At 38.1% G+C, this 22566-nt stretch overlaps 2 pseudogenes; one reads left to right on the forward strand and one right to left on the reverse strand.

Moving 5' to 3' along the window:
* The first annotated feature begins 3325 nt into the window (after positions 1-3325).
* LOC142865800 (signal peptidase complex subunit 3 pseudogene) lies at positions 3326-16367 on the forward strand (annotated as a pseudogene).
* On the reverse strand, positions 10816-10928 carry LOC142865979 (uncharacterized; annotated as a pseudogene).
* Positions 16368-22566: the final 6199 nt, after the last annotated feature.

A 22566-nucleotide genomic window follows, 5' to 3' on the forward strand; every position in this document is an offset into this window, starting at 1 on the left:
ATATGAAAAGTCAGAGGCTTGGGCTTAGGGTCCAAATGCCAATATAGATTAAAATTGTGAAATGCAATGAAAGTAATGAAAATGAAAACATCTGCGGCTAGAGCAGTGGTCAGAGAATATTTTTATGCACTAAATACCTAAATCTATAAAAAATGAACATAAATGAATTAAACGTTCAATTCAAAATGCCAAATAAAGGATCACAAAGTAAACTAAAAGAATACAGCCAGAAAGAATAGTTAAAGGTTAAACTAGAAACGAATGGGTTAAAAAGTACAGAATAATTTATACATAAAGGTAAAGGAAGGTTTATTTGAGAGGGATATCAAAAACATCAAATGTCACTGGGTAAATTATTTAAGAAAACTAGGGAAAAGACAAACACACAAAATTTAACATAGCAAAAGTGACAATTTTCAACACAAAGGAAATTTCATGTCTCTTAAGTGAAAAATTTGCAGAATTCTGTTCAAATCCATTTGGAAACAGACAAAATGGATTTGTTCAAAGCACAAATTCTCATATGAAATTGCCCAGTTTATTGCCCTTTTGATAAGTGGAAAAGCTCCATAATGCCTTACTACTAGTTTTACCAAACTAGAAAAACTCCAGGGACTCTGCCTGTCTTGTTTTCTGTGCTGTTTTCCCAGTGCCTAATTCAGTGCTTCACATATAAATCACTGAATCAAAATTACTTAATTACCTATTTGACAGACCAGAGAAGACACATATTTAAAGCTGAGTAACAGGAACAACTGACAATGAAATTAGACATCAAAGGATTCAAGATTCTAATGAACCTTGTTGCGAATCTACAGCAGTGCTTTTCAAACTTGGATGGGTACCAGAACCAACTGGAGAAATAACTCAAACTCAAAATAACTCAACTTCCAACCCACTTCCAGGGTTTAAATTCAGAGTTATGGTAGATCCATATACCTGTTATTTTAACAAGCAACCTCTGATGATTTTGAAGTTGTCCATGGACCACACTTGGAAAAATCCTGACCTCAATAGTTCATATTACAGTACCATTAATTTAATGATAACCATGCAGGGTTCTGGCCCATGTGGAGTGTTTCTGTTAATGTAATTACTCTAAAGTACACTGGTCCTTCCCTTCCTTCTAAGACCACAGATTGATTTCCCCACACAGGATCATACTTAAACTCCAGAATATTCCTGGTAGCTGGGAAGATTGGGTATTGTCATCCTGTTGTATAGACCAGGCTTATGGAAGAGTAGTAATTTACCTGAAGTGTCCCCGTGATGGGACCCTGATCTCTTTAGTCTTATTCTAGTAACTTGTCTAGCAGATTAAACATCACACTTGGTTCTTCTCCACCAGCTTCTGGTTCTGGGGCACAGAGTGCATACCCTTCTCTGATGTTACACCAGAAGGAAAAGGAAGGGGATAATAAAGCATATGGAATAGAGAGGATATTAGTCTGTTTTGTGCTGCTATAAAGGAAATGCCTGTGGTTGGGTAATTTATAAAGAAAAGAGGTTTACTTGGCTCACAGTTCTGAAGGTTGTACAAGAAGCATGGTGCCAGCATCTGCTTCTAGTGGGAGCTTCAAGGAGCCTCCAATCAAGGCAGAAAGCAAAGAGGGAGTAGGCATGTCACATGGCAGGAGAGAGAGGAAGGGGTACAAAGATCTTTTCAACAGAATGGCACCAAGTCATTCATAAGGGATGCACCCCAATGACCCAAACACATCCCACTAGGCCTCACCCCCAACAATGGGGATCACATTTCAACATGAGATTTAGAGGGGACAAATATCCAAACCATATCAGAGGGAAGTAAAGGAATGGGAAAGCAAGTGAAGTGGAGGAGATATAATGTCTTTCCTATCCCCTCTCAGTTAACAGGATGTTGTGCAATGATGCTTTTCCTCTTTTCCAGCTCCATCCCACAACACCCTCCCCCACACAGCAGTGATCCTGTTGCTCACATATAATGGAAATGTGGGCTTATTTCTGCTTACTGTCACATTTCCAAGTATTCTCTCTGTTAGTCATGCTATTATGTTAATATCAGAAGCATCGCAATGATAGAATGAAGGAGGCAAAGTTGGAATGGGAAACTAACATTTATTGAAGGCTTATAAGATGCTACATGCCATATGTAGTTTTTATTTTCAGGATTTTTCTCTTCAAATCCTCAAAGCCATGTTCTCTGAAGTGGGCATCATTGCTTCCTTTGTACAGTGCGGAGATAGACTCTGAAAGCAAAAACCATGCTCAAGGAATTTTAGATAGGTGTCAAATGATCACTAAAGTCAAGTTGAAGGGGCTTCCACTGGCCAATTCTGGGACAATTTGACCATAAAAATAAACAATGATAGTAGCAGAGGGTAACTCTTTGAGAAAAATGGGAATTTCTGAGTCCTACTGATTGCCATCTTTGTCCTCACACACCTCATGTTGCAAATTGATCTCCAGTGTTTGAGGTGGGGTCCTATGGGAGGTATTTGGATCATGGGGGTAGATCTGTCATGACCAGATTAATGCCCTCCTCTCCTTGTGGAGGGGAGCATCGAGTGACTTCTTACTCTTATTAGTTCCCGTCAGAGCTGGTTGTCAAAAAGAGCCTGGCACCTCCCCCTAACCTTGATTCCTCTCTTGCCATTTGATTTCTGCACATTCTGGCTCTCCTTCACCTCCGGCCATGAGTGTAAGCAGCCTGAGGCTTTTACCAGATGTCCAATATTTCAGCCAGCAGAATCATGAGCCAAATAAACCTTTTTTCTTTATAAATTACCTGGTCTCAGTTATTCCTTCATAGCAACACAAACAAAGACAGAAAATTGATACCTAGTGGTAGGGTGCTATTATAAAGATACCTGAAAATGTGGAAGTACCTTTGGAATTGGACAATGAGTAGACGTTGGAAAAGTTTGGAGGGCTCAGTAGAAGACAAAAAGATGAGAGAAAGTTTGGAACTTCTTAGATATTGGTTAAGTAGTTGTGAACAAAATGCTGATAGAAATATAGACAGTAAAGGACATGCTGACAAGGTCTCAGATGGAAATGAGGAACTTATTGGGAACCGGAGCAAAGGTCATCCTTGTTACACGTAGCAAAGAACTTGGCTGCATTGTGTCCATGCCCTAGGGCTTTAGGGAAGACCAAAAACTTGAGAGTGATGACTTAGGGTATCTGGCAGAATAAATTTCTAAGCAGCAAACCTTCAAGAGGTGGTGTGGCTGCTTTTAAAAGTTTACAATCATTTACAACAGTAAAGGGATAGCCTAAATGTGGAATTTATTATAAAAAAGCAGCACACCATAAAAATTTCAAAAATTTGCAGCCTGGCCATATGGTAGAAAAGGAAAGAGCATTTTCAGGAGAGGAATCCAATGATGCTGTTGATCAACTGCTTGCTAAAGAGATTAGCATGACTAAAAGGGAACTAGGTGCTAATAGTCAAGACAATAGGAAAAAGGCCATGAAGGTATTTCAGAGATCTTTGAGGAACCCCTCCCATCACAGGCCCAGAGGCCTAGGAGTACAGAATGATTTCAGGTGCCTGGCCCAGGGTACCACTGCCCTGTACCACCTCACGATGCTGTTCTCTGCATTCCAGCCACTCTGGTTCCAGCCATGGCTCAAATGGTCCCAGGTACTGCTCAGGCCACTGCTCTGGAAGGTGTAAACCATAAGCCTTGGTGGTCTCCCTGTGGTGTTAAATCTGCAGGTGCCCAGAATGCAAGAGCTTGGAGGCTTGGCAGCTTCCACTTAGATTTCACAGGATGTATAGGAAAGCCTAGGTGCCCAAGCAGAAGCATGCCACAGGGGCAAAGCCCCTGCAAAGAGACTATACCAAGGCAACGCTGAGCGGAAATATGGGGTTGGAGCCCCCAAGAGAGTCTCTTGCAGGGCACTGCCTACTGGAGCTGTGGGAGCAAGGTTGCTGCCTCTAGACCCCAGAATGATAGAGCCACCAGCAGTTTGCAACTTTAGCCTGGAAATGCCACACACATTCAACCCCAACCCATAAGAGCAGCCATAGGGGCTGTGCCCAGGAAAACCATAGGGATGGGCTGCATAGGCCTTGGGGCATCCACCCCTTGCACCAGTGTGCCCAGGGTGTAGGACGTGGGATCAAGGGAGATTATTCTGAAGCTTTAAGATTTAATGTTTGCCCTGCTGGGTTTCAGACTTGTGTGGAGCCTGTCACCCCTTTTGTCTGATTTCTCCCTTTTAGAATGGGAATGTGTACCCAATGCCTGTACCACCATTATAACTTGGAAGCAAATAATTTGTTTTTGAGTTTGCAGGCTCACAGCTGTAAGGAATTTGCCTTGAGTCTCAGATGAGACTTTGGATTTTAAGTTGATACTGGAACAAGTTAAGACCCTGGGGATGAGATGATTGTATTTTGCAAGGTGAAAAGGACACGAAATTTAGAGATCCAGGAGCATAATGCTATAATTTGGATGTTTGTCCCCCCAAACCTCTTATTGAATATTGATCCCCAATGTTGGATATTGGGCTTAATGGTTTGGGTCATGGAGGCAGATGTCTCATAAATAGTTTAATGCTCTCCCTGGGTGAGTTCTCACTCTGTAGGTTCCCAAGATAGCTCATTGTTAAAAAGAGTGTGACACCTCCTCTCTCTCTTGCTCCCTCTTCTGCCATGTGATCTCTGCACACACCAGCTCACCTTTGCCTTCTGTCATGAGTAGAAATATTAATAGCCTGAGGCTTTCACAAGATGCCCAATCTTCCAGACAGCAGAATTGTGGGCCAAATAAAACTTTTTTATTTATAAATTAGCCAGTCTCAGGTATTACTTTATAGCAACATAAATAGACTAAGACTCTGATATAAATAAATAAATGTATAAATACATTGATAAATATATAATGGAGAAGTGAAAGCTCTACTCTACATTCTAATGCCAAGTAATAATTCTAGAAGTAATACAACTTGGAATAAAAATATTTGAGATCTATCTTAGTGACTCTGGTAAGAATTATAAAAGTATTCTCAGTGCATCATATCCCACAGTAGTCAAAGAGTCACCATAACTAAGCTTGCCAAGGAAAGCTGGAAAAAATAAACCACTGCCAAGTGGATCTTGTTTCTGTGAGACAAAGTAGCAAACATAAGAAGTTATGTTTTCTCATTCTGCTTGCCAGCAGAATTTCACAAAATTCCTTGCCAGTAAAATTTCACAAAGCCCCTGACTCAGTGACTGAGTGTGTAGCCCTCCAGAAGAATGCCTTGAGGACAATAAGCAGGATAGGGCACAAGTTCCCACATCTTTTTCATGAATCACTGCATTTTTAGGAAATTTTACGTTCAATGATCCTAGCCCTTGCCTATTCCTATACATAAAACGTCTGACAGAATTAATGATTATGTTTTTGTAATCTATAACCAGATATACCCTTGCACCCAGGCTTTGAAAAGATTTTACACTAATGTAACTTTTCAGCATGTTTCATATAACTTCTGAGCACATGCAGAACTGCCACCACCTATATATAATATAAGCTGTGGGCTGAAACATTGCTTTGGAGCAGTCTAACAGAAACCCTGAAAGACTATCCTGGTTTGCAATCTTCAGGAAGACTGAATAAAAGTAACTTTAATTCTTTAAAAGCTTGATTATTTTTTCTTTAGTTGACATTTCTAATATGTGCTAGGAACTGAACAGGACTGACATGATACATAGTATAACCTCATTATCACTCACAATAAACATTCCTGTCAGCTTCAGCAATATACACATTCATACATACCTACATACATGCTCCATCCCACACCTCTCTAACCACCAAAGATCACAGGAATTCATATAGGTGGAATTCTGGGTATAAAGAAGCAAAATCATTCAAAGAAGCAATTGAATCAACAGATTCAATTCTGATGTCAAATATAAAGTTGAAATCTACTTAAACTATTTCATTAATGGATTTTTCTAGATGTGCTCTGTAGAATTGTGTTTAGGACATTTTACTTCCTAGTTTCAATACATTGCCAAGAATATCTAAAAGCTGACAAGGAAACACTGGCAAATGCATGTTAATTATCAATTACCTTTTTCTTCCTATGGTAAGTAGCCTGAAATTTCAACCCCAAAGATTCCTCAACAGCTATTGTTAAACATTTGGCTGCTGACAGCCCAGTGAAAATGAAACACATGGAAATTGTAATTTAAAATACTGCCACTTAAAATTATATCAAGAATTATGAAATAATAAGGAATAGTCTGTCCACATATGTGCATTACCTGTTCATTGAATACTATAAAACAGTGCTGAGAGAAATTAAAGATCTAAATAAATAGAGAGACATCTTGTCTTCATGAGTTGGAAGACTGTTAGTATTATTAAGATGCCTATTCTCCTCAAATTTAACTATAGATTTATTGCAATCCCAATAAAAATCCTAACATACATTTTGCTAAAGAAATTGACACGCTGATTATAAAATTCTTGTGGAAATACAAAGGACCTAGACTATGAAAACAGTTTAAAAAAGAACAATGTTAGAAGTTAAACACTACCTGATTTCAAGACTTCTTATACAATACGCCTGCCATAATCCAGACAAGTGTACGATGGACATCGAGGTAGAAACGTTGATAAAAATAACAGAATAAATAATCCAGAAATAGACCCACACCTATACAGACAACTGATTTTTGGAAAAGACACAAAAGCAATTGATGAAGAAATGATAGGCTTCTCAAGAAATTTTGCTGGGACAAGTGGATATACATATTCACAAATATAAACTGTGATCTGTATATCATATCATGTCTAATAGTCAATGCAAAATGGATCATAGATCTAAACATAAAATCCAACACTATAAAACTGCTTGCAGAAAACACAGGACAAAATCCTTGTGACTTTGGGTTAGGGGGAGATTGTATAGATGAGACAACAAAATCACTATCCATAATTGAAGAAATCTGTACAACGGACTTCTTCAAAATTCTTTGCTTCCTCCAAGTACATAGTTGAGAAAATGAAAAGACAACTCTAGATGAAAAAAAAATTGAAAATCATATATCTAATAAAGGACTTGTATCCAGAATATAGAATATATTAGAAAACTCTATAAGAAGAAATAGACACTCCAGCAAATAAATGAGTTAAATATTTGAATAAACACTCCACTAAAGAAAATATACAGATATCAAAAAGGCACACGAAAAGATCTTCAATATCACTAATCACTAGGGAAAGGAAAATGAAAACTACAATGAGATACTATTAATATTACGTTCCTGGAGAATGACCATTATCAAAAAGACTGACCACGCCAGGCACTAGCAAGTTTCTGGAGGATGAAACTCTCATACACTGCTCGTGGCAATGAAAAATGTCACAAATACTTGGAAATAGCTTGACAGTTTCTTACAATGTTAATATTACATCTATCATATGATCCAGCCATTTCACTCCTAAGTATTTACCCTTGAGAAAGAAAGCATATATCCATGAAAAGACTTATTCGCAAGTGTTCATAGTAGCTTTATTTACAACAGCCCCAAGGGGAAAAAAAAACAAACAACTCTCAAATGTCTGCCAACAACTGAACGAATACTACAATCTGTGGTATAGCCACATACTGATTTAAGCAATAAATGGATGGATCTAAAAATAAATAGGATGAATGGCACAAGCCAGATCTCTCTTTTAAAAAAGCACACCTGTTTGATTGCATTTAAATAAATTTCTTGGACACAAAACCTAATCTATAGCGACAGAAGTGCTGTGTTTTCCTGGGGAAAGGGTAATTAGAGGGGTAGAGCAGCCTGGGGCTACAGAAATGAAAATGTTATGTCCTGGAAAATAATAATAGTGATATTTAGTTCAATCTAGTTATTTAAGGAGACATGGCTGGGTATCATTATAATAGGGCAAACTATTAATATAAGGTAATTATAATTTTTGGAAATAATACTTGTACCTGAAATTTTGACATTTTTAACTAACACTTCATAGATTTCTGGTTTCTAAAAATATTTCATTATAGAATGGATTAAAAAGTAGTGACCATTGAAGAATGCATATAACAATCTCAAATTGGTAGGAGGACTGTCCAATCAACTGCATATTTTAACACTCATCTAAGGGATACATGGGACTCTCTGATTATTATTTAAGCAGGTATTATCACAATCTTGGTGCCAGCAATCCTTTGGGGGCATTCCTTCTTATGCCCATTTTACAGAGGACGAAGCTGGGCTCAGAGAGAGTCGTCACCTGTTTCATTCTCCCGCGTCAGGCCTCTGCATGGAAAGTAGCTCCGGGACACCCTGGAGCAAAACATTGCGTTCACTGGGGCCAAGAGTGTACCACATCTCTTTGCCTCAGGGGACAGCGGGGCACCGAGTACCAAAGCGGGAATGAGGATCTGCGATCTTTTCGTCTCCTCACACCGCAGGGTGGTTCGCCTGTCCCCTCGGCTGAGTCCCAAACACCTAAAAGGGGGACCCTACTTTTCTCACCAGACCATGTTGGTCTCTACGAAAAAGTCGTCACTGTCGCCATTACGACGTCATCTTTCTATGGCAACCGCGATGCGCAGGCTTGTCTTTTACACTTGAACAGCCTCGGCAATCCCTATATCCTACTAGGTGTGTTTGGAAGGAGAAACAGGGATGCACAGCCCGTGTCTTCTCCCTTCAAGATTGGTGGTAGTAAGCTGCCTTTGAGGGGCACTTTTTCTACTCTGCCCTCAGTGCTGGGTCTTACTATAGGCTCACACCTTTACTCTTCTTTCCAAGTCCCACTGGCTCCTTAACTGTTCCTATGGTTTTTCTTTACAATGCTTGGATCTTTAAGGGCTCGGAAAATACCCTCCTGTTCCTAGTCTGAGCTCTAAACCAACTTAGAATCGTTACAAAAGGATAAGGAGAAGAACACACTGACTTCATTCCTTATCAATGTGATACTGAAGAATGTGACTTAATGTCAATAATGTTAAGAAAACCCTAATGATATGAGCCAAGGAAGGCCATTAAGAGAGGATTCTCATGCTTGTATGTCTGATAACAAAAACTATCACAAAAAACTGCAAAAAAACACAACCTTGCACAAAGGTCATTGAAAACTTAAAAAAAAAAATGCTTCTTCAAGGACATCTGCCCAGCAACTCTCTGTCCAACCTTAAATTGCATCACCCTTGTTATTGATCTTTGTAGCCAAGGATAGTTATTTCAAAACAATTATGTAACTCTCCTCATTTTTTTCTTTGAAAACCTTTGTCTTCGTTTACTTCTCTGAATATGCATAGTTACTATGGCATGTGTATTCCCATTGCATTGCTCTATTGGCAAATAAATATATTTTCTTTTAGAGAACCTCTTTCTGTTATTTAGGTTGATGTCTATGGTGTCAGAAACAGGACATGAAAAAGATCACTATCAGAAAAAAATTGGTGATTCTTAGAACCAGTATGCAGTGATCACTTGAGCCCTTTAAGCTCCCCACTTTCATGGCTCACCTTTTCTGACCTCGTGAGTCTTCTCTCAGGCTGAGCCTCCTTCCTTTTGGTAAAGGCTTTTTTATATTATTTGAGATTTGGGTTGAATAAGCCACCTTAGTAAAGGAGCATACATCCCTCTTAGAATGATAAAATACTTTTTGTCTTTTCTGATAAGTTCTTTCTGGTATAAAGACAAGTGTCCTTTTAGATTGAGTACTCTTGGTTTCTACAGAATTTACATTCTTTCTATAAGGCATGTCTTCTCTGGTTTTCTCACTTAATTTAACATTTTCTATGATCTACATGCCTAGGTTCAAATCTTTGTGAATATTCTTATCTTGGTTTCTTCTGATTTGGTTTGACTCTTCCCTGTTTGTTTCTGAAAATCTTCCAAAAGAAAAAGAAGCATTCTAACTGGTAGGTGCAAGATGGCTAAATAAAAGCCACTAAAGCAATCACCACCATCTAAAATGCCAGTCTAAACTCTTGACATTTCCTAATAGGATCTATAGGATTTTCTTCTGTCTTGAGAGATTAATAAACAAACAAAAACAGAATGAGATTTTCAAACAGTAAGGCATGTTAGGTTTTCTGGGATTTCAGCTGGCTACATGTTATGGCCAATTCTTCTGCACATTTTTAAACTGATGGGAAAATTATATCAAGAAAAATTCAGAACTCAGATGGTCATTATTCAAAAAACCTATAACCTTATTTATTTTTAGATTTTTTCATATGGTTGCATATATTAAAAATTTATTCTTTTTTGATTGCTGAATAGTATTCCAGTGTATGGCTATACCACAAGTTGTAGTGTCCATTCATCTACTGATGGATATTTGGGATGTATCCAATTTGGGGGTTTTGTACATGAACATTTGTGAATAAATCTTTTCATTAAAATATGCTTTCTTTTCCTAGGGTAAGTGCTTAGGAGTTTAATGGCTGGATAATATGGTAGATGTAAGATTAACACTGTAAGAAACTGCCAAACTATTCCCAAGTGGCTGTACCATTTTTCATTGCCACCAGTAGTATATGAGAGTTTCCTCCTCTACAAATTCACCATTTTTTAGTATGGTCAGTCTTTTTAATTACAGTCATTCTCATGCAAGTTTAGTAGTATCTCATTGTAGTTTTTTCATTTACGTTTCCCTAAAGATTAATGACATTCAGTCTATTTTCATGTGTTTATTTGACATTTGTATATCTTCTACAGTGGAGTGTCCGTTCAACTCTCTGTTCCCCATTTATTATTGGAGTGTCTGTTTTCTTATTGAGGTTTGTGATATTTTCCATATTCTAGATTTAAGTCCTTTACCAGATACATGATTTTCAAATATTTTTTCCTACTCAGATGATTGTCTTTTCATTCTGTCAACAGTGCCTTTGGATAGAGAACATATCAGATATTAAGCTAATATAAACAGATACCACACATGATTTTAGCTAAAAGGCCGGAAAGTGATCAACAGTGTCTTTGGAAGAGGTGAAGTTTTTAAATTTGAGAAAGTCATTGATTTCTTCACTTACAATTTATGTTTTGGTGTCTCTCAAAATCTTTGCCTAGCCCAAATTTATAAGGATTTACTCCTGTATTTTCTGGTAGATGTTTTATAGCTTTAGGTTCTATATTTAGATCTATGATCAATTTTGAATTTACTTTTGCATATGGTATAATATATGAATCACAGTTTATATTTGTGAATATGGATATTCACTTGTCCCAACACAATTTGTTGAAAATATTATCCCTTATCTACTGAATTGCCTTTGCATCTTTGTCAAAAACCAGTTGTCTATAAAATGTGGGTCTATTTTGAGATTCTTTATACTGTTCTTTTGGTCTACTTTTTATCTCAATGCCAATAGCACACCATCTTGATTGCTGCATATTTCTAAGGAGTATTGAAATCATGTAGTGTTTGTTCTCCAACTTTGTTCTTACTCAAAGTTGTTTCATAGTCTAGATCCTTTGCATTTCCATATGAATTTTATAATCAGCTTGTCAATTTTTTTAAAAAGAAGTTTGGTGATATTTCTATTGAGTGTGCATTGAATCTACAGATCAGATTGGGGAAAATTGACATCTTAACAATACTGAATTTTTGTGACCCGTGAATATGGTATGTCTTCTACTAATTCAGATCTTTAATTCTTTCAGCAAGGTTTTGTAGTGTTGAGTGTCAGGCTTGCATAGCTGTACAGATTATCTATAAATACCTCATGTATTTTGATGCTACTGTAAATGACATTGCTTTTTAAAGTATAATTGCTAATTATTATGTTTTCTCTGAACTGTCAGCAGTCAAATGTTTAACAATAGTTGTTAAGGAAACTTTTTAGTTGAAAGCACAAGGTATTCTCATATAAAAACAGTGTTTGACACTTAACATGCTTTTACCGACATTTCCATATCAGCTTTTAAAAGTCATTGGCAATGTATTGAAACTAAGGGCAGTAATGTCATGGAGAAAATTCTGTAGGGCATCTCCACTAAATCACTAAAAGAACATAGTACTAAACTATGCTTTAAAATTTATATGTGTGGTTAGAAATTAATCTGTTCCAAAGTGTTGTTTTATTTCTTTACCTCCAAGTAAATCCATCTGCATGAATTTCTGGGATCTTGGGTTGTGAGAGAAAGAGGGAGAGAACATGATTGTATGTGGGTACATGCATAGGTATATATATATATATATATATCCATGGAAACTGGCAGAAATATTTATTGTAAGGAATACTTGAGGTTAATTACTGTGGTCATGTCAGTTTTACTCTGGTCCTAGCACATATTAGGAACAAGATCAGGGTGGTGGTTGTTTGTTTTTTCCCAGCTTTCCTTAGCCAGCATTGTTACCATGGTGACTCAGTGACCTCTGTGGGATTTGGGGCAGAGTATCCATTTACAATTGTTGCCTGGATCCCTTATTACTATGGTGTTGTCACATGCTGCTATTCCAATTCTGATATTCCTTCTAGAATTATTAGTTACTATTTAGAATAGGGTAGAGCTTTTTCTTCTTGTTTAACTATTTACTTATATATTTATTTATATCAAAAGTATGACTGAGAGATTCCCATTTTTCTCAAAGAGTTACCCTCTGTTATTACTCTCAATAAATGTGTTGACACTCAAATTGGCCAGTGGAAGGAAGCCACTTCAATTTGACCTCTGTGACTATTTGACACTTCCTAGAATCCTTTGAGTGTGTATTTTGTTCTCTGAGCCTATCCCCCCATGTGTAGAAAGGTAGCAATAATGCCATCTCAGAGCATTGCTTTGAGGAATTGAAGAGGAAAAGTCTCATAATAACAAGCTATGGCATTTGGCATAAAATAGGCCCTCAATAAATATCATTTCTGCTTTCCAACTTTGCCTCCTTCATTCTGTCAATGTGATGTCTCTGATATTAACATAACAGTGTGACTACAGAAAGAATATTGGAAATGTGACAGCAAGCAGGGATAAGCCCACATTTCCATTATGTGTGAGCATCGCTGTCACTGCGGTATGGGGGAGGGATTGCAGGATGGAACTGGGGGAGAGGAGAAGCATCATTGCACAGCTTCCAGTTACCTGAGAGGGGATAGGCAAGATATCATCACCCCATCCCGTGTATTTCATGTGCTTTCCCATCCTCTCACTTTCCTCTCTATTCCATGTGCTTTCTCATCCCCTTACTCTCTTGTCTAGTGTAACATCAGAGAAGAGTGTGGACTTTGTGCCAAAAACCCAGAGCTCACAGAGAAGAACCAAGTGTAGTGTGGAGTCCACAGGTTACTGGAGCAAGAATGAAGAGATCAGGATGCTGTCATTGGGACAATTTAGGTCGTCATTACTACCCCATTAGCCTCATCTATACAACAGGATAACATTTCTCAATCCTCTTGACCACCAGGAATATTCTGGAGTTTGTGTGACTCCATGTAGGAAAGCAATCTAAGGATTTAGGTGGGTGGGAAGGACCAGTGCACTTTCAAGTAATTACCTTAACAGAGACTCTCCAGATGTCCCAGAAATCTGCATAGTTGGCATTAAATTAATGGTACTCAAATGTGAGCTGTTGAAGACAGGATTTGTCCAAGTATGGCCTATGGACCACTTCTTCCAATCTTGAAGGATTGGTTGTTAAAATACGGATACTGGCCAGGCATAGGGGCTTACACCTGTAATCCCAGCACTTTTGGAGGCCAAGGCAGGAGGATCATTTGAGAATAGGAGTTTAAGACCAGCCTGGGAAAAATAAGGAGATCTTGTCTCTACAAAAAAAAAAAAAAATGTAAGAAATTAGCCAGGCATGGAGGTGGATGTATCTAGTCCTAGCTATTAGGGAGGCTGAGGTGGAAAGATCGCTTGAGCCCAGGAGTTTGAGGCTGCAATGAGGTAAGATCGCACACACCAGCCTCGGTGACAAAGTGAGACCTTGCCTCTAAAAAATAAAAGAAAAAGCATTTTACAGAGATGAAGATAGCAGATATTTTTGTCTACTATAAATCAGCTGAATCAAATCCAGGGAGGTGGGTTGGGAGCTGCCTTCATTTTGAGTAATTTCTCCAGTTGGTTCTAGTACTTACCCAAGTTTGAAAAGCACTGTTGTAGATTTGCAAAAAGGCCCATTAAAATTTTGAAACCTTTGGTGTCTAATTTGATTGTCAGTTGCTTCTGCTACTCAGCTTTAAATATTGGTATCTTCTCTTGTGTGTCAAATTGGTAATGATTCCTTCAATTAAGTAATATTTATTCAGTGATTTATATGTGAGGTACTGAACTAAGCACTGGGGAAAGAGCACAGAGAACAAGACAGGAAAGGTCCCTGGAGCTATTATTCTAGTTTGGGAAAATTGACAATAAACAAGTAAACGGGCCAGGCGCCGTGGCTCACGCCTGTAATCCTAGCACTCTGGGAGGCCAAGGCGGGCAGATTGGTCAAGGTCAGGAGTTCGAAACCAGCCTGAGCAAGAGCGAGACCCCGTCTCTACTATAAATAGAAAGAAATTAATTGGCCAACAAATATATATAGAAAAAATTAGCCGGGCATGGTGGCGCATGCCTGTAGTCCCAGCCACTCAGGAGGCTGAGGCAGGAAGATCGCTTGAGCCCAGGAGTTTGAGGTTGCTGTGAGCTAGGCTGACGCCATGGCACTCACTCTAGCCAGGGCAACAAAGCGAGACTCGGTCTCAAAAAAAAAAAAAAAAAAAAAAAAAGAAGCCAGCTAAGGACAGGCCATTTGGTCAGTGCTGTTAGTGGGCACCAGCTGATCTAGGAGCAGAGGAAAAGCTGGAGTGACTGGAACCTGATTGACAATGTGCAGACAGGTGAGAGATGAGGTGCAAAGAACAAAACAGAAGACACATGGCTTGAGCCATGTAAAGAGTTTAGGTTTTATTCTGAGTGTGGAGGGTTAGAGTATGGGAGTGACATGATCTGATTCTTGTTGTCAGAGGTGACTCTGGCTGCTGTGTGGAGAATGGACTGGAGAGGGACAAGATAGCATGTGGGGATAATGATTAGAAGAATATTGAAGAAGTCCAGGAGAGGGACTCCGGTAGATGGGACCAGGGCTGCAGCCATGTGCAGAGGGAGGGGTGGATCTCGTGTTTGGAAGTAGGGCAGGCAGGACCTGCAGTGGCTGTGCCTGCAGAGTGGGTGGGGATAAGGCAGAGTCAAGGATGATCCCTCGGCTTTTATTGGGCCACGTGAAGAAGTGGTGGTGCTGTTGTCAAAGATCAGTCACTCCCAGTGCTTTTGAGATGTTGTCAGGATAGTTAGGTCATCCAATTGTGGTTGTAGTGAAAATTGGTGAGCTTAAAAAAGGATCCGTGGCAGCGGGTGCTCTGGGAGCTTGTGCACTGCAGGTGGCACAGGTCACCTGGAGCCAGTGCACCCGGGGGCCCAGGTGTGCTTGTGGAGACAGAGTTCGAAGGAGATGATCACAATGAGCTTCATGTTGTTCAGCAAGCATAATGGTGGCACTCAACTTGAGCAGCTTCATTGTCCCGGCCCGCGGGACCTTTTGTTACTCGCTGGGGGGGGGGCGAGGGGGACCGTGCCTGAACTGAAAGAGATGGGCCAGAGAAAGGAACGAGACCAAGCAAAGGGTTGTCAAGGTCTACTTTACTTGGATTTTTAGTAGGTTTTATATACAGAAACAAGGAAGTAGAAACAGAAAAATAGAGTGGGGGGATGATGAGGCTTGGGTGTGGGCCAATCAGCCCCAATCAGCGTCTTACTGGCATCGGAAGCTGTTTGTGATGGATCACTCAACCTCAACCTGGCAGGGAGTCGGGAACAATTGCAGGTAGCATGCCCTGGAGCAAGCACGTCATGGAATGCATTCTTCTCGGAACTATAGCTGGAGGGCTGGGTGCTATTTTCGTCTTAGGCTATTTTCTGGGGCGAGCGTAGGACAAGTCGTTGGGATGTAGAGGGTCTTAGTTTCCAACACTTCATCACCACAGTGTTCAAAGACAAGAGCTTATAGATGTAGTAGCACAACTCTGGGATTATGCTAAAAAATATGGAAAACTTCACTGGATTTAGAGAAAGTAGTGATTTAGGATTCATTGCATTTCATATAACTGCTAATCTGGAGAAGACATTTGATTGGAGTGTCAAGCAGCTTTTTCTTTATGCAACAGCAGAATATTCAACAAAAATATAATAGTCTGTCGTCCTTTGGGACAACATTGTTCAGAAAGGTAATAATATCAAGCTGCTGTTGAAAGATATGAAAATAGTGTATTATTTCTTTGATAATGGAAATGGTCTTCAGGGAATCAGGAATGTCACTTTGACCCTATCTTGGAATGTTGTACCGAATGCTGGAATTCTACCTCTTATGACAGGACCAGGACATGTATTAGTATCATTTCAAGATACATATGAAATAACAAAGAGTTATTAAATCATTCTGCATTTTAAACAACATATTTGTATGTTTCATTCAAAACTAGCACAATGGAGATACAATTTTTCATTTTTACTTAACTATGGAAACTTCTCAGGACATGGGAATAAGGAACCTCTGTCTCAGGAACTCATGTGGGTGTGCACAGCATTATTAGTTTATCATAGTTCTACATTTAGAAAAAAATTGACTTGTGTTCAGTTTGATAATTATCTGCCTTAGTGTCAGTTTTATAGAAGTCTCTTGAAGTCTCCTCAAAGACAGAAGACTTCAGACTTATGAAAACCTAAGTATGATTACGAAGGTTCAGAGATGATTCAGAAAGGAGAATTAATTGTAAGATTATTTAAAATAATTGTGGTTATAAAGGAATTAATTTTAATATGTAGTGCTCGCATACTCTTATCTCTAGCAGTTTAACCTAGACAAACAGCTACATCAATGTTTGTTATTGCCCTAATTGATTACATTTAGTTTCTTTATGCTGAAAGGAAAATAATAAGCAACTTCAGAAATTTTGTAGGGTATAATGGGAAAGTGGGTTATTTTGAATTTCCTGTTCTGGAAGTATTTTCAGTTCTTTGGTGGATCTTGTCAGCCAATTAATAGAATTAAGAGATGAGCTTTCGGGTGAAAATAACCATTTTCCACTATTGTTGTGTATCTAAAATTTAGAGACCTAAAGCTTTGGCTCTTTGGGGTATAGGTTAATGGAAGTGTTATTTTATAATACTTTCGGTTGACGTGAAATAAGTTTATGAGGAATGAAACCACTGCATGTGAACTTTGGTAGTAAATGTCTATCCATCTCAGAAGTTTTCCTTGCTTTTATCAGAGAGCCTGTGTACATGACATGTGACTGCCAGTGATTTAAAGAGATCTGTTTTGAAAACTTGTTGCATGTTTTTGATGCAATTTGGGAAAATACTTACTTCACAAATACAGATTCCTATGAAAAAAATACAAAATATGTGTTTGAGGATTTTCTTAAGAAATATTCAGCATTTTTTCTAATAAAAGTGAAAAAAATCAATTGATGACAGGATTGAGTTGTAAAGACTACTAAGCTTTATTAAAGACATATGCAAATTATTAATATAAACCATCAGAACGGTAAAAATCTCAATTTGCAAGCATGTATAAAACAGCTCACATTATTGATCTTTTACTGTGCCCCTAGCACTATTCTAAGGGTTTTCATGTACTAATTCAAGTAATTCTCAAAGGAATAATCCATGAGGTAGGGATGAGTGTTTTTCCCATTTTACAGAAGAGGAAATTGAGGCACAGGGGTTCTTTCATTTTTCCAAGATCAAAGAGAACCAGGTATCCTAATGTCCATGTAGTAGAATTTTTTTAATTAAATTATTGAGCATTTATTTTTTAAAACCAAACCACAAAGCAGTATTAGTTTAAAAAGTCTTTTCTTCTTAGGTCATTACTTAATAATCAGGTTTTACCTGAAGCATTTGAATGACTGTAAAGTGAAGATGAAGTGTTCACAGTCACACGGTTTGTAAGAAGTGAGATTTGTCCCTGGTCTGTCTTCAGAACCCACACTCCTACCCAGTGCACTTAGGAAAAAGAAAAAGCTATTTGTTAAACCATGTTAGCCCATGGCGATTGATGTTAGGTTGGGACTCTATCTCTTCAGTTGGAAACTATGTGAAAACAATGGTTGGACCATGAATCAGATGCTATTCATTTTAAAAAATTGAAAAAGTAATCATTGTAAAAACAAAAAGGATAATAATTATTTTTATAGAGGTAATAATCATCACTAATACTATGCATTAAAAAACTTGGCTGTTCAAATAATTCTTTGGGCTTCCATGGTGAATTCTGTTCCCTTTTAGGAACTCAGAGCATTATTCCAAATGGAAATCACATTGTTCTGGTTTCTATGCTTCACTGATTGGGAGGCAGGGCTGGTCTGATCCCCTTTGGTGGGTGCGACCATTTTTGCCAGGGATGCACTAAAGGATGATAAAGATGGTATTTCTGAGTCATGGGGTTTATGTATGCATCTCAGTAGATACTGCCAAACAGTTTTTCAAACTGGATGTTCCAGTCTGTATTCCCACCAGCAATATTCAAATTTCCACTACTCCACATTCTGGTCAACACTTGGTATTTTCCAACTTTTTAATTTTTTCCCTATGGTGGGCATGTGGTGGTATTTCACTGTGGATTTAAAATTTAATTTTAATTTTTCTTTAACTCTCTCTGAAATGCTAAGTTTCTTTTACTCTAAAGAAGGACTGTCTTCTTTTTTTTTTAACCTTCCTATTTATTTGCTTAAGAAACTGGATCTTTTATTCTGTGGAGTTTGTCTTCTGGATTTTGCTGATTGTATCCTTATTATGTTATTTGTCATGCTCCTCTGGCCCCTCCAATTTCCTTTAAATTGGTAATTAGATTTAGAGGCTTGTTCAGATTCAGGTTTTTGGCAAGAGTACCCCAGAAATGGTGTCTTTTACTCCTACAATGTTAGACCAGGAAGCTCATTGGGTCTGCTTGTCTCTCCTCCTGCGAACTTGAAACTCATCACTGGATTCTGGTGTTGTCAGACTGACCCATCCTTTATAAAATTTCTGATATCCCTTCACTTCAAGTTATTTGAACCTCTGAGGTAGACACCTAAAACATATTTAATAAATTAATTAGATGTAGACATAGGATGAAGTAGGAAACAAAACTATGTGTATATCCTTTCATTATTTTTATCAACATATGAATTTTTCAAGGAGAGTTGGGGGTTACATTGAACTTATTGTTTTGTTATCTGCTTTGAGGAAAAATTTTGTTTCTGTTTATGAAAATTATGCCTTATGGCCGAGAGAAAAATAACCTGCAGAGAATGGAGAACGATGCCACCTGGTGCACACAGTCAGAATTGCAGGAGTGAAAATCTCAACCAGGGGGCTTGGCACTGGGCAGGGAGTTTGAGGTAGAGGGACGTGTTTGAATTCCGTTGTACAAGCCAAAGATTATCTACACACTGGTGGCAATTCTGCTATATTCATGCCCACCCTGGTATCTTAAATCCCTAGGACTAAAAGTTTAGCCTTCATGTGAACCGAATAGAAAGCTGCACAAGTTGGTGTACAAATAATTGTAAAAAAAGTTGAGTCATAGAAACACCTGGAAATCCCCACCACACAGACACATTGTAAAATAAGTAGTTTTGACCTAATTCTTTTATGCATAAAACAGTATACTGTGAAGATGTTTCCTAAGCAATGAATATATGGATATCATATTTGTAATCACTTCGCAATTATCTTATGTTGTCAACATTTTGTACAATGAAGTTTCCATATTTAAAACACTAGAAAATCACAAATTTATAAAATAAAAGAATCTACTATCTCCACCAAACATATACATTCTGATTTATCAAATAAATTGTTTTAATGTGCTATTTTTCCACCACATTATATAAACATGGTTCTTAGTTAATAAATGTATTTCTACACTATCATTTTGTGACTGGGGCCACAGATTTTCCCGATTTACAGCACATTATCTCACTAACTTTGTCACATTATTAAATCTTTTCATTGTCTAAGATATATCAAACATGATCGAGATGTATATTAGAAATTAAAAATATTCTATCTGTCCCCATCTTTTCCCTCTCTATTATACAAAAATAGTCTCTTAACTTATTGGTATCTATTCTCCAGATTTTTTCTGCATGTAACAACTAACTTATTTTAGTAACACATGTGACTATAAACCAATGTCAATATATATATTCTTCTACATAATGGAACCATATACTGCATTATTATCTATGACTTTCCTGATTGAGTATATATGATTCTTTTTCATTTTATTTTTTATTTGCTTTGTATTTTTTCAAATGTTCTTTGGGGATTTATATTGATTTTTATGTGCACTATCTCTTTGTATCATTGACCTATCTCTGTTATTTAAGAGTATTTCATATAGAGGATATTAAACCTGTGATTGAATATGTATGCATGAATTTATATATTTACATACAAAAGATACCTCATCTTACATTTCACCATGTAACTTGATTGTTTCAATGGAGTGGGTAGAATTGTGTCCTTCCAAAATATGTCTCAATCTTAACTCCCCAAATTTATTAAGAAATAGGATCTATGCAAAATAATGAAGCTAAAAACCTCCAGATGTGAATATCCTGGATTGAGATTGGTGCCTAAATCCAGTGACTGGTGTCCTTATAAAGAAAGCAGAGGGAGATTTGACACACAGGAAGAAAGTCATGTGAAGATGGTGGCAGACACTCGAGTGATGCTGCCACAAACCAAGTAAGCAGCAGGCACTAGAAGCAGGGAGAGCTAAGAAATTATTCTTCTTGAAAGGCTTCAGAGACAGTGTGGCCCTGGCTACACCTTGCTTTATTAATTCTTGTCTTGGTTTTGTACTTCTGAATTGTAAGATAATAAATTTCTGTTGTTTAAATCCACAAGTTCATGATATTAATAATTTGTTATGGCAACCCCAGGAAATGAATATACTCACAAATGACATACTCCAAATGTCATTGATTATGAATAAACATTAGTCAGTATCCTGTTTTTCATGTCTACAGTGATAACAATGCCAGTAACATATGTTAAAATAATTTAAAGTGGCTAATATTTCCTATGTACCATATGCTTTTTATGTATTGAGTCATTTAGTGCTCAGAACAGCCTTATGAGTTAGGTGCAGTTGCTAAATCCCAAGACAGCACAGTAAGGAAGTAGGACAGCTTGGATCTGTGTCCAATGCATCATGCTCCAGAGCCTGGGAAATTGTCACAGATTTGTTGTTAAATGAAAGATGCAGTGTATGCAAGCATGCATATTTTAGGATGGCATTAAAAGCAATACCAGTATGTTAATGTATTTATACAAAAATTGAGGCCTACTGACAAAAAGGTAGATTGTGTTCTTGGTAAGAGCACATCCATTGCAATCCTGTGGACAGAAGCCATAGTCAGGTCAGATAAAGAGTCAGTAGGTATTGAAGAATATGAACAGGTAATGTAGAAAATTCCCATTTGGATAATTTGAATTTGAAAGAGAGAGATGGAGATAGAGAAGATGGGAGCCAAAGAACCAGAGAGCAAGAGAGAGCAAGAGCTGAGCAGAGAGGGAATGAGGAGAGGAAAGGAGACTAACCCTGTGGCTGAATGGTGGATGAGGGATCCAAGGAGGAATTTTTAAAAATCTTCAATTCCTTGAAATTTGAGCAAATTTAAAAGCTAATGTGAAGGAGCTATCTCATCTCCTATTGAACCCTTGAAATTACTCATATATTTATTTCCCTTGATATGTGCTTATTTCCACTCTAGAGCTCATGAGACACCTCCAATGGAATAGCAGTGCAATAAAAATTGAATTATTGGCTAATAAAAGAATGCATAATTGTATATCAAAGAAATGCTAGTAATTCTTGAATATTTGTCTTTCAGGGAGGCAGCAGGTGGATAAAAATCCTGGTGTGATATTTGGGTCTGCTCAGACACATAATGTTGAATGGCTTTTGTGAGATAATTAAACACCCAAGAATGTAAAGAACTTTCTGTCTCTAAAACTTCAAACTCAAGGCATATCAGAAAGATATTTGCTTCTTTAAACCAGGTGTCTGAGTTTGCATTAGGAGTCACAATGAGAAATGATTTTCCTCAATGCCTCCTTAGCCCTGAGGCTCAGCCAGCCCTTGCTGCTGTGTCTGAATATATCAAGGGCCACTGAAGTCCCACTCCATGCCTTATACTCTGAATAGGTTTTCTCATTTACCCTCTGGGCAGCTCTGTAAGGATTGTATAGTGTCAGTCCCACTTCACAGATGACCAAGCTCAGGCTCACAGAGCCTAAGTCATCTCCCCAGATAAGTGGCAGGACTGAAATGAGGTTCCACCTCTCACCCTCCCTGGAGGACCCTGGGCAGCCTCCCTCTTAGAAGATGGTCTCCCAGGGCTTCAGAAATGGTCAGCCCACATTCCCTTGCTATCATGGCCACATGGGGCCTCATTCCACAACTCCTCTTGGTGATGAAGATGACAGAGGAGATGAAATCCCACCCTTTGTACCAGGAGACCTGGGTGTAGGGCCCCATGAGTTTGCTGATCCCTGAAGTGGTGAGTGGGCTCAGGCAGGAGCTCAGGTATTGTCCTTGGGGCAAGTGAGCCAGAGGAAAGGAAAGTAGTATG

The sequence above is a fragment of the Microcebus murinus genome, chromosome X (genome assembly GCF_040939455.1).
Source record: "Microcebus murinus isolate Inina chromosome X, M.murinus_Inina_mat1.0, whole genome shotgun sequence".
In the NCBI taxonomy this organism is placed as follows: Eukaryota; Metazoa; Chordata; class Mammalia; order Primates; family Cheirogaleidae; genus Microcebus; species Microcebus murinus.